At 33.7% G+C, this 12,131-nt stretch overlaps 1 long non-coding RNA gene across 1 annotated transcript; it reads right to left on the minus strand.

Annotated features, from left to right (window-relative positions):
• Positions 1-7,900: 7,900 nt before the first annotated feature.
• On the minus strand, positions 7,901-10,494 carry LOC149132187 (uncharacterized). Its single transcript, XR_016244728.1, has 2 exons — positions 9,466-10,494; positions 7,901-8,375 (listed from the first exon to the last, which is right to left on the minus strand). It is a non-coding gene; the product is annotated as an uncharacterized LOC149132187 (long non-coding RNA).
• Positions 10,495-12,131: the final 1,637 nt, after the last annotated feature.

Below are 12,131 nucleotides of genomic sequence, written 5' to 3' on the forward strand. Positions count from 1 at the left end.
ACTCAAACGGTGCTTTTCACATGCCACAGGCATCAACCACCTTGCTTCTGTGAGGCCCAATGCTCAAAAGATGCTTTTTACGTGCCACTGGCATGGGTACCAGTTACGTGACACCGGCATTGGCCATGACTATTTCACTTGGCTTGATGGGTCTTCTCAAGCACAGCATATTGCCAAAGGTCTCGGTCACTGGTCATTGCTTCCATGAATTTAAATTATTTTAATACATGAAAATAAAGTGATAACTGCTATAATATTTTCTAACATTAGTAGTTAAATCTTTTTACAAATGTAAAGAAAGTAGGTTAAATTAAATGTTTGACTATAGTAACATTTAAGCCTATTTAAGTAATCTAATATTTTCTTTGTTTTATTTTTGGCAAAACTATTTTTACTTTACTTTTAAAATTTTTATTTTTAATTAGTATTATGTGCAGGCATGTTTGTTTACATTTCTAAGAAAAATCGTGGAAATCGGGGTTGTCAACAACTTTATAACGTACTGTTTTGGAAATGTGTGAAATAAATTAAACCTTTATTTGGAAAAAAAAATGGATTGACACATAAAAGGAAAAAATTAAAGAATATATATATTTTTTTATAAACATTATGTGATTGGTAATATTTTGAAAAGTCCATCGGTTGTTTTTGTTTCCCTCTACCAGCATGACCAGATTTGAAACCCTTTTGTGTTTTATTAAATGTAAAAAAATTGAATTTGAAAGAAATTGCTATTTTTGGTAAAATATGTCAAAGTGAGTTAACTCCCTTGAATTTTAGTTATAAATTTAGGCTTGAGCCAGTCTAAACTTAAAGAGGTTTCTTATATAAAAATTTCACCTATGATATATATATGTAGAAAAGACAATAAATTATGACATTATGGCCTTTATCAAAAGCGTTTAACATGTAAAAAGAAGTAATTTCACCTGCATAACAAAATTAGTTAAAAATATATTGTTCATAAGATACCAGTATTGAATTTTCTTTATTTTTAGAGAGGAGAGAAAATGGGAATTTGTCATGTGAAAGTATTTTTCAAGAACATTAATGATTTGGGTACAGTTGCTCCAAAAATAAATCATTGTGCAGAATATTTTCAACTTTCTCATGGGATATGCTAATAACATTGGCAATTTGATTTATAGTCAATTGCCTGTCATTCATCACCGTGTGGTGAACATAATCAATGTTTTCATCAGGGATGGTAGTTGCAGGATGTCCAGACCTTGGGTCATCTTCTAGACCTCCTTCCCCTCCTAAATTCAGTTGATTTTAACCTAAATTCAGTTGATTTCTTTCAAGGCAAACTGATATCTGACTCGTCAAAGAAGACTTCAAAAGTAACTAGTAGTGACTTTTCTTGAAAATGGACAAAATTTGGCATCATGGTGTTATCAAATACTTGCAGAAAAGGGTTTAACTCCCAAGGACATTCCTGCTGTCAAGGTTACTACATTAGGAGATGATACTCCAGCTTTATCAACAGAGCAAAAATGTGTAGCTAAATTCAACTGCCCACTTTTTCTCTGTTGATAATGTAGTAACCTTGACAGCAGGAATGTCCTTGGGGGTTAAACCCTTTTCTGCAAGTATTTGATAACACCATGATGCCAAATTTTGTCCATTTTCAAGAAAAGTCACTACTAGTTACTTTTGAAGTCTTCTTTGACGAGTCAGATATCAGTTTACCTTGAAAGAAACAATGCAGTTATTAATTAGAAGGGTTGAAATTAATGCATGCAAGATTTCACAGCTCTAGCAATATTCCTTCATAGTCAGCCTATGAACTTTTCAACCTACCCTCATTTGTAATCAACTGGACAGGGCTTAGCATTCTCTGTTAAAATTCAGGCAATTGATCTTTTTTATGTTTATATTCAGCATTGTACCAAGTTATGACAATATTAAAAACAAGTTTTTGAATAAATGAGGGAATCAGCTTGTAAACTACAGACTATTATCTGTACACTAATTTGTTTAAAAAAATACATACTGATTTTAGTTAAAAAAAACAACAATATTCTCTTTTATACTGCATATCCCCAGGTGATAACACATTTCTTTTTAAATTTAACTTGTTAGAAATAATGCAGGAAGCCAGAATAAGATTACTGGAAGTTTGAAAATACAATTGAAGTACAAAACAGCTTAGGAGAAAGTTTCAAACAGACCCACCTACATGACCTCGAATTAGAGTTAAGTTTGAAATTGATGGAGCTGTTCAGAATGTCCACAAGAAATGTTCTGGAAGACTGTGGATAGTGATAAGTCTCACAAAGCAAGAAAGGGAGCAGTAGACATATTGTCAAGAGTTTAACAAAATCTGTACAGCAAATTGTGAGATATGAATTTCAAAATCAAGAATCCATTACATATTGCTACCATCAGAAAAGTTGCATCTAAAGAATAGTCCTTGCTCCCAACGAAGATAATTAGGATCAAAGAACAGCGTTTTGCAAGTGGTATTTAGCAAGATGTGTAGCAGATGCACACTAGCAAAGATTGATTGGAGTGTTGAGACTATATTTAAATTAGATGGCTCAATTGCACCTACTAGGAACCTCAGAATCTGTGTATTATGGAGGAATATCATGTTAATTTATCTGGAGTCTCAGTATAGTGCAGCTAAGTATCAATTAATTGGGCCATTCTTTTTGGCAGTGACTGATCCCATTTATTTAAACTTGCAGCAACAAATTGTCATGCCAAGCATTCAAGAAGACTTTGAAGCCATGGAGTTTTATTTCCAGTAAGATGGAGCACCCCCTCACTTACCTTAATGTAAGGGCCGACCTTGATAAGATTTTGTGAAACAGGTGGATTGAATGAAGAAAATTAATATAATACCTTTTGCATTCATCAGACTTCACACAACTAGACATTTTTCAATTGGTGAGATTCTCATCAAATCTTATTGATCATCTCTTTCTATAGATATCTATCTCAGCATGCAGTACAGGCAACCTCTCAAAGATTTGAACTATATCTGTATTACAGTAATCACTTGCCATGTCACGGTTCAGCTATTGTGTCCTCAGTACATTGCAGATGTTTCTGGTTAATATATGTAAATTTATAGCATGGACTCCTCAGTATATTGCAGGTTTCTACAGATAAATAGGTATTTATATTTTTTTAGATTTTAATTATTTCTGTGATGAAATAAGCATTTTCATGCCCAAGAATTAATAAATAAAAAATACAGTACAGTTCTGTATTGTATAACACATTAATTAAAATATATTAAAAGAAAATACATAGTGTCCAGTAGATAAGTTAACAAAATTAAAGAATCGCACATACTGGATGGAAAACAAAATTCAGGTGGTGAGTGTGTAGTGTTGTTTTGCATTTGTGTGTAAAATTGTGAATTTATTTCAAGCCCAACAGTGTTGCCCAAACGTTCTGAACCTTCAAAAAATATACAGTACAATACTATTTCTACTTTGTAGATTTTCACCTATTAGAATGTAGCACCCACAATAGTCGAGGGATTACTGTATTCACTTCCAGTATGACAGAGACAGCTGGGCTTGTACCAAAATTTGAAACCAATATGATAGAGACAGTTGCTAATAGTCAACTTTATCATTTTTAGTGCCTTTTACTACTTAGTGACAAAAAGTACAGCAGTTGGAAAGCCAGGTCCTCCAATAACCTGCTCTTTTATAAGCCTTACTAGTAGTCTCTTGCATTTAAGAAATTTACCAAAAGCAAAATCATAGCATTGTTTATTAGTAAACCCACAATTACATCTAGCATGAATATGTAATATAGAAAAATCTGTATTTTACATATCTAGGATGGTACTGATGCTTCATACATAAACATTTTAGTCAATATTTTAAAAAATCAATTTGCTCTTCTTTCTCTATCTTACCCAATTTTATATTCTGCTCCTCTGATCTACAAAACTAAATACCATCACTATTCAAAAATCTGTTAAAGCATCTTTCTTATAATTTATTCTGTGATTAACTAGCAAAAACCCTGTAGCATTAAATCTTTTGGTCTTGTAGCAGATTTGAAACTGAATTACTTGATAGTCAGTTTGACATTGACTGTTTATAAGGACAAATGGCTTGTGAGAGCCATAAAAGCCATGTACAGAGATGCTGTCAGGAAGGTGAGAATTAACAATGAGTATACCTATGAATTTAGTGCACAAGTAGTTCACCAGGGCTCATTTCTTAGTCCCTTTCTTCCATAACAGAAAAGTTTAAGACTGGTTGTCTATGGAAACTCATTTATACTGATAGCTTTATTATTATAGCTAAATCTGTAGTAAAATTAGAAAAGAAATTCCAAGTATGGAAGCAAAATGTGGGAGCAAAGGATCTCAACATTAACTTCATAAGAACAAAAGCTCTTGTAAGAAAGGAAACAGGCAGATCTCTACTTCCATTAGAGGAGTGACCTTGCTCAATATGTAGAGAAGGAGTAGGTAGAAATACCATACAAACTATGGACACATAAAAGGTGCTACGGTATCACAAGAAGAAGGTTGACAGAGAAACTAGACATTGCATGTAGCAGATGCACATGAGCTATAAACACTTAGAGCACATGAGAAATAGGTTTTCTGGAATGGCCAAGAGGAACTTTAGAGGTAGAAGATAGTCTCTGTTATCTGGGTTACTTAATTAGCAGTAGAGGAGGATGTTCTGGGAGTATAGTTGCTAGAATACGAAACAGATAGAGAAAGTTCAGAGAGCTTTTATCTCTGTTGGTAACAAAAGGTTTGTCCCCCAATGAAAGGCAGATAAAAATCTACATTGTAGAGAGAGATGGGTCTGAATGCAAAGTACATGTGGAAGCTAGAAAAAGAACAAAGCTAGTATACTCTGTTGAATGTGCAATATAAGTGTACTTGAATAACAAAGTTTAAATCTGTTGAGTGAAAAATTGAATGTAAGAGGAATCAGATGTAGTGTGTAAGAAAAAAAACTGCATTAGGATAGGCATATGATGCATATATATGAGAATATATATAAAGCTGCATAAAGGAGTGACAATCGATGTGGATGGAATTAGTGGAAAAAGTAGAGACAGAAAGATATAGATGAAGTTGTGAAATCTGATTTCAAGACTTTGAACCTTACAGAGAAGACCAGGATGATTAGAGATATGCAGTACTTGAGAAGTCACATCCATTGCTTCAATTAAGAACTGGTATAACAAAGAATAATCATAAAACATTACTTCATATATATATAATTGAGTTCCCTCAATTTCTGTATATAGACAAGAGTTTATCAGGGTTAACAAGTAATTTATACCAGTAGTATAATGGATATTCTTATCCCTTAGATGGTCATTCCAACCACTAACTCTACTAACCTTACTTCCCAAGCGTCAAACTAATGCATCTGTTTGTTGTTTACACACCCATTTTCGACTTTTTTTAAAATTTTTTTTATTATATATATATAAAATGTATATATGTATATATATATATATATATATATATATATATATATATATATATATATATATATATATAATGAACTGAATTAAGATATGACCTTTCAACATCACCAATCTTTCCAATCTACTCACTACTAGGCATTCAATCAAAAAAGATTCTAAAGATTGATCTTAGTGTAGAAAAATTAAGATGAATTTCCTTTTATCAGGCTGTGTAAAAAGTGAGCAACATTTTGAAACATGAAATTCATCACAATATCTTTCAACAATGCAGAAATTTTATTCATGAAAGTAAGTACCATTATATTTGACACATTTTTGCCAATGAGTTACAAGTTTGTTTATTCTGGTAGCATAAAAAACTGGAGTTCTAAAGCAGATGAACTCTTTGAATGCGCTTTCAGCATCGGTTTGATTTTTGAACTCCTTCTCTTACAGGAAACCATCAACGAGCTTGAAAAAGTGGTAATCAGTAGGAGAAAGGTCTGGGGAATAAGCTGGGTTGGAAAGAAGTTCATAGCCAAGTTCCCTCAATTTCTGGAGCATCATTAGTGAAATGTGGTCGAGCATTGTCATGAAGAATAATTGGCCCTCTTCTGTTGACCAGTCTGCAACAGAAGAGTAGCAGTTTTTTTGTCCATTTTGGCAATTTCATAGCAATATGTTTCTGCAGTAATGGTTTTTCTAGGTTTTAAGAAGTTATAGTGGATGAGTCCAGTACACCACCAAACAGTCACCATGACCTTTGTTTTGAAGAGCTCGGGTTTAGGGAAGGTTTTCAGTGCTTCATTTTGGTCCAACCACTGTGAAGAATGTTTTTTTATTATTGTACAGAATCCACTTTTCCTCACAAGTTACAATACAGTTGAGAAATGGATCAGTCTGGTTATGGAGAAGAAGCAATGAGCAAATTTCATATCTACACATTTTCTGATTTTCACTCAAATCGTGTGGAACCCATTTGTCAAGCTTTTTGATTTTCTCATCACATGCAAATGGTTGCAGGCAGTTTTCTGGCCAACTTGAAGTTCTTTTGCCAGTTCTCAAGTGGTTTTGTGTGGATCTTTCTCAATGACAGACTTTAACTGACCATCATCAATGACAGAAGTGCGTCCACTATGCTCATGGTCTTCAAGGCTCAGGTCTCCACTGCGAAATCATTTAAACCATTTTCGAGCTGATCACTCATTGGTCATTTCCTCACTAAACATTTTGTTGATATCACAAGCAGTTTCAGCTGCTTTATGTCCTTTTTTTGAAGTTGAATAGCAAAATTGCTCGAATATTGTGCTTTGATAGTTCCATTTCAGATGGTCGTAACAATGGTGAAAAAAATATCAATGTTAATTTATTGATGCATTTGGGCAAGTCTATGTTAGCATGATCAGACAACTGTAAAAAATGTTTTAAAAAATTCAAAACTCTGCAAAAATCAGGTACAAATTCTTCATGGTTCAAAATATTACTTACTTTTTACTCAACCTGATACATTTCACAAAATCATTTTATTCAAGAGACATATTTTCTTTGCTTGTCAATGTATTTTTATAAAGTCTGCACTGAGCAAAGCATTCAGTTGTACTTAGTTTACAATAATCATATTCTCCTAAATTTTTAATATCTACAAAAGATCATTATATAGATCTTTATCAATATGAAAACATTTTGGGGTGCAAAACTTCTTAATTTGAAAGAATTAAATGTTCAAATGCCTAAGTGTAAAACATATGCATAAAAATAATAACTAAGCCAATGATTAAGGGCTATCAAAACGATTACTGTTGCACAATATATATGTAACCAGGGATTATATTAATACTACTTTGGCATTATGAAGAAGTCCATGCTTGGTTGACAAAGTATATATATAAATATGTATATATGTACATAACTTGTTTCAGTCATTAGACTGAGGCCATGCAGGAGTACTGCCTTGAATTCTAGTTGAATATATATATATATATATATATATATATATATAATTATTTAAGTATTGGGTGTGTTCCTAATAGTTAGCCAGTGCTGCATATGACTATGACTACCTGACTATGATACCTGACAATCATGCACAGCATTTACACTATTGTTGCTGAATCTACCTCAGAAATTCATCAGTGTTTGTTGAGTTTATAACAAATGATATAGACTAGCAGGACCTGTGAATATTTTATGGAATTAATGGTAAACCTGTTGGGTTATTTCTGAAAACGTTATCCAAAAACCCTGAAATCATAGCCTGTATTATGTCTGTATCAAAAGTGAGTCACTCATCTGTTACTTATTGAAACGTGAAAGAAATTGGAATACAATTGTAGAGAATGACTGTGAACCAAAGGAGAATGGCGATGAATGGAAACAGGCTCCTTTTAATGCGTTGCACAGTCGATACAAAACATATTATATAACATAAGAGGGCTCACATGTGAGATGCGAGGAAATGCCAGCAAGGAAAGAGAGAGAGACACAACCGTTAGATATATATATATATAGAATAAGTTTATTAGCGGTCAACTGTGTGTCTGTGTGTGCATGCATGCAGCAATATAAATAATACAATATGTATGATGGGCCGTCGTGTAAACAAGAGTATGTACACATAAATATGTGTGTGTGAGTGAATGAGCAATACAGAGCATGGAATAAGAGTCTGTAACATAGATGATAAGCGTCCTGAACACAAAGATAGGAAAATACCAGTTCATAGTTGAGTCCCACAGTAGATAGAATGTCTGTACATAAGAGGTTGTGGTTCTAGGCAGAGCTAAGTCACGTGTCGTGAAGATGAGGCTTCTATACCAAGCCGGTTACTTGAATACAGAAGATTCTCGCAGGTTGTTCTGACTGTTCTTTCAAGGTGGAAACAATCCACACAAAGTGTTGAGATGGAACCGCAGTTGTAGTTGGTAGTATGAACTAGTGGCATCATGTTGGCGCTGGCGACGAGACTGTAGAAGACAGTAGAACGGTGGTGTTGACATTATCACTGGAAACTGGCTGGTCATAGATCTGTGTGTGATCTATGACCAGACCTGAAAAGGTCTGAAAAAAAAATCGCAACAAACTGGCGTGGATAAAGTAGGCTTATTTATGGAGAAAAAGGGGCTCCAGAAACAGCAGAAAAACACTCTCTCACGTGACCTTATCAGGTCACAATTGGTTGATGTTCACCCTGGCGCGAAACAAAACTGGAGACAAATGTTGCGCAAATAAGAGCCAATCAGGGTGATGGACACAGCAGGGTCCAAGGCAAGCTGAAGGCTAGATGATACCTGCTACATTCGCATTTGTAAATAAATACCCGAGAGAGAGGTTTCACTACACAATGATTACTTAATGCACTTTATATATACACTTTAGGCACAATTTTATAGACTTAATACACAGCACTCATATTTCTATTTTCCCCATAAACAAAAAAAAAATATCCCATACATATGATACAACCTTTAGTTAAATTGCATATATCTGCCATGTAAACAAGCGTGAATATTTCACGGAATTGCACTTTGTGCATGTGTTAAGTGACAGGTGATATAAAAAACTTAGTTCAATTTAAAAAAATACACTTTTCACTATCTTATCACCACCATTACAACCACATACATCTGTGTGCCTTTCTTTAACTTCACCATCAGAACATCATCTCTCTGCTAAAATTATGACGTTCATCCTATCTCATATCATGATGCTTCTCTCTCCATCTTTATCTCTCTTTCTGTCTCACTCTTTGTCTTACCCACTTTTTCTCTTTCCCTTTTCTTTTTCCTCTCTTTTCCTTCAACTAATCATGTGAAAAGCATTACAATTATATTCGCTCTATCTTATGTCATGGATGCTTCCCTCTCCGTCTTTTTCTTTAATCACGTAAAAGTATTACCAACAGGCTAAGTAATGCGATGACAAGCATAACAAATGATATAGATGGAAAATGGAATATATCTGTCCATCGGATTAAACATACAGCCACTAACAACATACTGTATTAAAACTGAGCAAAACAGGGTTGATTTAATGAGATGCCCTTTATAACATCACCTGATATGAAACGTCTACACTGAGTGATGCACCAATACCACTTGCATGATATCCCAGTTGCGAGGGATCGATGCAGGATGGGTCCAAATAATTGTTATGAGCAATAAAGATTTTCACATATTCCATTTTCTGAATCTACCATTTGTTATATATATGTATGTAAAATATATATATTATAATTGTCGTTAAATGTGACTAGGGTGTTATAAACACCTACATTACTAGAAATAAGAGCTAAAATGCTCTAATGTTGTATTCAACGCTCATATACACTAAGAGGGACCTTAATCATTCGAAAAATGCCAATTGAGAATTCTTTATATTGACACCAGTTTCAGCAATTTCCATTGCCTCGAAAATTTGGCTATTTTCATACTTGCTCCTCTATTAATATATATGTTTTGTCATCCAAATTAATGGATGATTTAGCGATTTGTTAATGTGTGTACAAAAAATTAATATAAACAGCAGTTTGCAATGTTTCACCAAAAAGGTGAATTATAATTGTCACTAAATGTGACTAGGGTGTTAGAAACACTTATACTGCTAGAAATAAGAGCTAAAATGCTCTAATGCTGTAATCATAGATGTAAATATATACATAGATGTAAACATATACGTAACAGGGACCTTAATCGTCCGAAAAATGCCAATTGAGAATTCTTAATACTGACTTTAGTTTTAGCAATTTCCGTTGCCTCGTCAGTTAAGATTAGCTCGAAAGTTTGGCTATTTTCGGACTTGCTTCTTTATTAGTATATATGTTTCCGTCAACCTAATTAACAGATGATTTAGCACTGGTATAAATTACTATTATATCGGAATTTAATATGCCCCCCCCCCCCCCAAAAAAAAACTGGTGGTCTTGCACACATATATACTGATACACATCTCCAAAATGGAACTTGAAATTAAAAAAAAAGAAATTGTAATATATATGTATATATGTATGCGTGACCAACAATCTTATTTTTCACATTAAATTCCGATATAACGGTAACCTAAATCAGCTGAAAGGTGTTTGTAGAAAATTTTACCAAAGAGGGATATTCATTTTTCTTAAAGAGGAAACAAAGCTGACTCGTGAATTTTCCGAAACTCCTTTCCACACTATTGGAAAAAATCATTTCAAATCAAATTCAGATAATTTGAAACGTATTTGTTGAAAATTTCATTAAAAAAAATACTCAATTTTCTGGAAATTATGAGGAAAAGAAGTCGGCGGAGAGCACACTTGTGTAGGTATGCCAACATAGTAACAACTTCATCCGAGCAATTACTTTCAGTGATTTCATTTTTTTTAATAGCCTTTCTACAATAGGTGCAAGGCCTGAAATTCTGGGGGAGGGGATGAGTGGATTAAAATCGACCCCAGTGTTTCACTGGTACTTAATTTATCGCCCCCCCCCCCCCCCCCAATGGATGAACGGCAAAGTCAACTCCAACAGAATTTGAACTCTGAACGAAAAAAAAACCAAAAAAAAAACCGGACAAAATACCGCTTAACATTTTTTCTCGGTGTACTAATGAGTCTGCCAGGTCGCCACCTTTCTTTCTATCATACCTTTCATTCTTTCGGGATCGATAAAATAGTAACAGTAGAGTAGTAAGGTCACTTTAATCGACATGTCCTTTCCCCGAAATTGCTGGTCTTGTGCCAAAATTTGAAATCAACATTAACTGATAAAGGAATTAGATAAAGGCACCTCTGCGAAAGAGATATTGCCTAAATCTAAGAGAAACCACACGCTAGTTTTTTTTTAAAGGATATATTATAGTGTAAGAAGAGATAAACTATCTGAAAAGATAGGAGCGTCGCAGAATAACTTGCATCAAACTATACAATAAAATAATGTACTGGTGTCGGGTTGTTTCATTTTTCACTTTTCTCATTATTTCATTTCTCAAATGTTACTTTCCTTTACTTGTTTATTAAATCCTGTCATGTTCACAAGTGCTTTCACTTCTCTTAGTGTCCCCTGTTCTATTCTGATTCTACACTTCAAACTCCTCTTTCACCTTCCCAACTTCTCCTACTAACGGCGTTACTCAGTTGTCTCTGTACTATACAAAAAGAATTACAAGAAAAACAAAGAAACACAACAATAATATTTATTTTACAACGCAGGACACAGGAGGATTATAAGAGAGTCCTATAAAGGGGGAAAACTACCTACTTCCGGGTTAACTTGCCGCCATTTCATTTTATTCATATTCATCATTTTTTTAATCTTATAACAACATCAGTAAGTATTCGTTATATACATCCTGTTATGATCAAATGTAGTTATATCCCGTTTATTATGAGATTTTATTACAGTTTACATTTAAATTTCGTTATACTTCTACACACACGCACACTCATATATATATATACTGAATTTAATATAAAGAACTCAAAATTACGCGCGCTGCTTTCACACTCGTACGTTAGTCCATTTGTGTATCGAAACGCTTACACATGTAAATATAGTGTGAGTACCTACATCGGTATCTATATATATATGTACGTGTATACAAATATGTTTACACACCGAAACAAACGCACATATTTATAGATATATAAGCTTTACGTATTTATTTATATGTCTGTATAATGTATATAAATATATATATATATATACAACATGGGCGGAGGTAAAGAATGCGTATACCACCCGTTTTCG

This window comes from Octopus bimaculoides, chromosome Z (genome assembly GCF_046866305.1).
Source record: "Octopus bimaculoides isolate indiv1 chromosome Z, ASM4686630v1, whole genome shotgun sequence".
NCBI classification, from domain to species: Eukaryota; Metazoa; Mollusca; class Cephalopoda; order Octopoda; family Octopodidae; genus Octopus; species Octopus bimaculoides.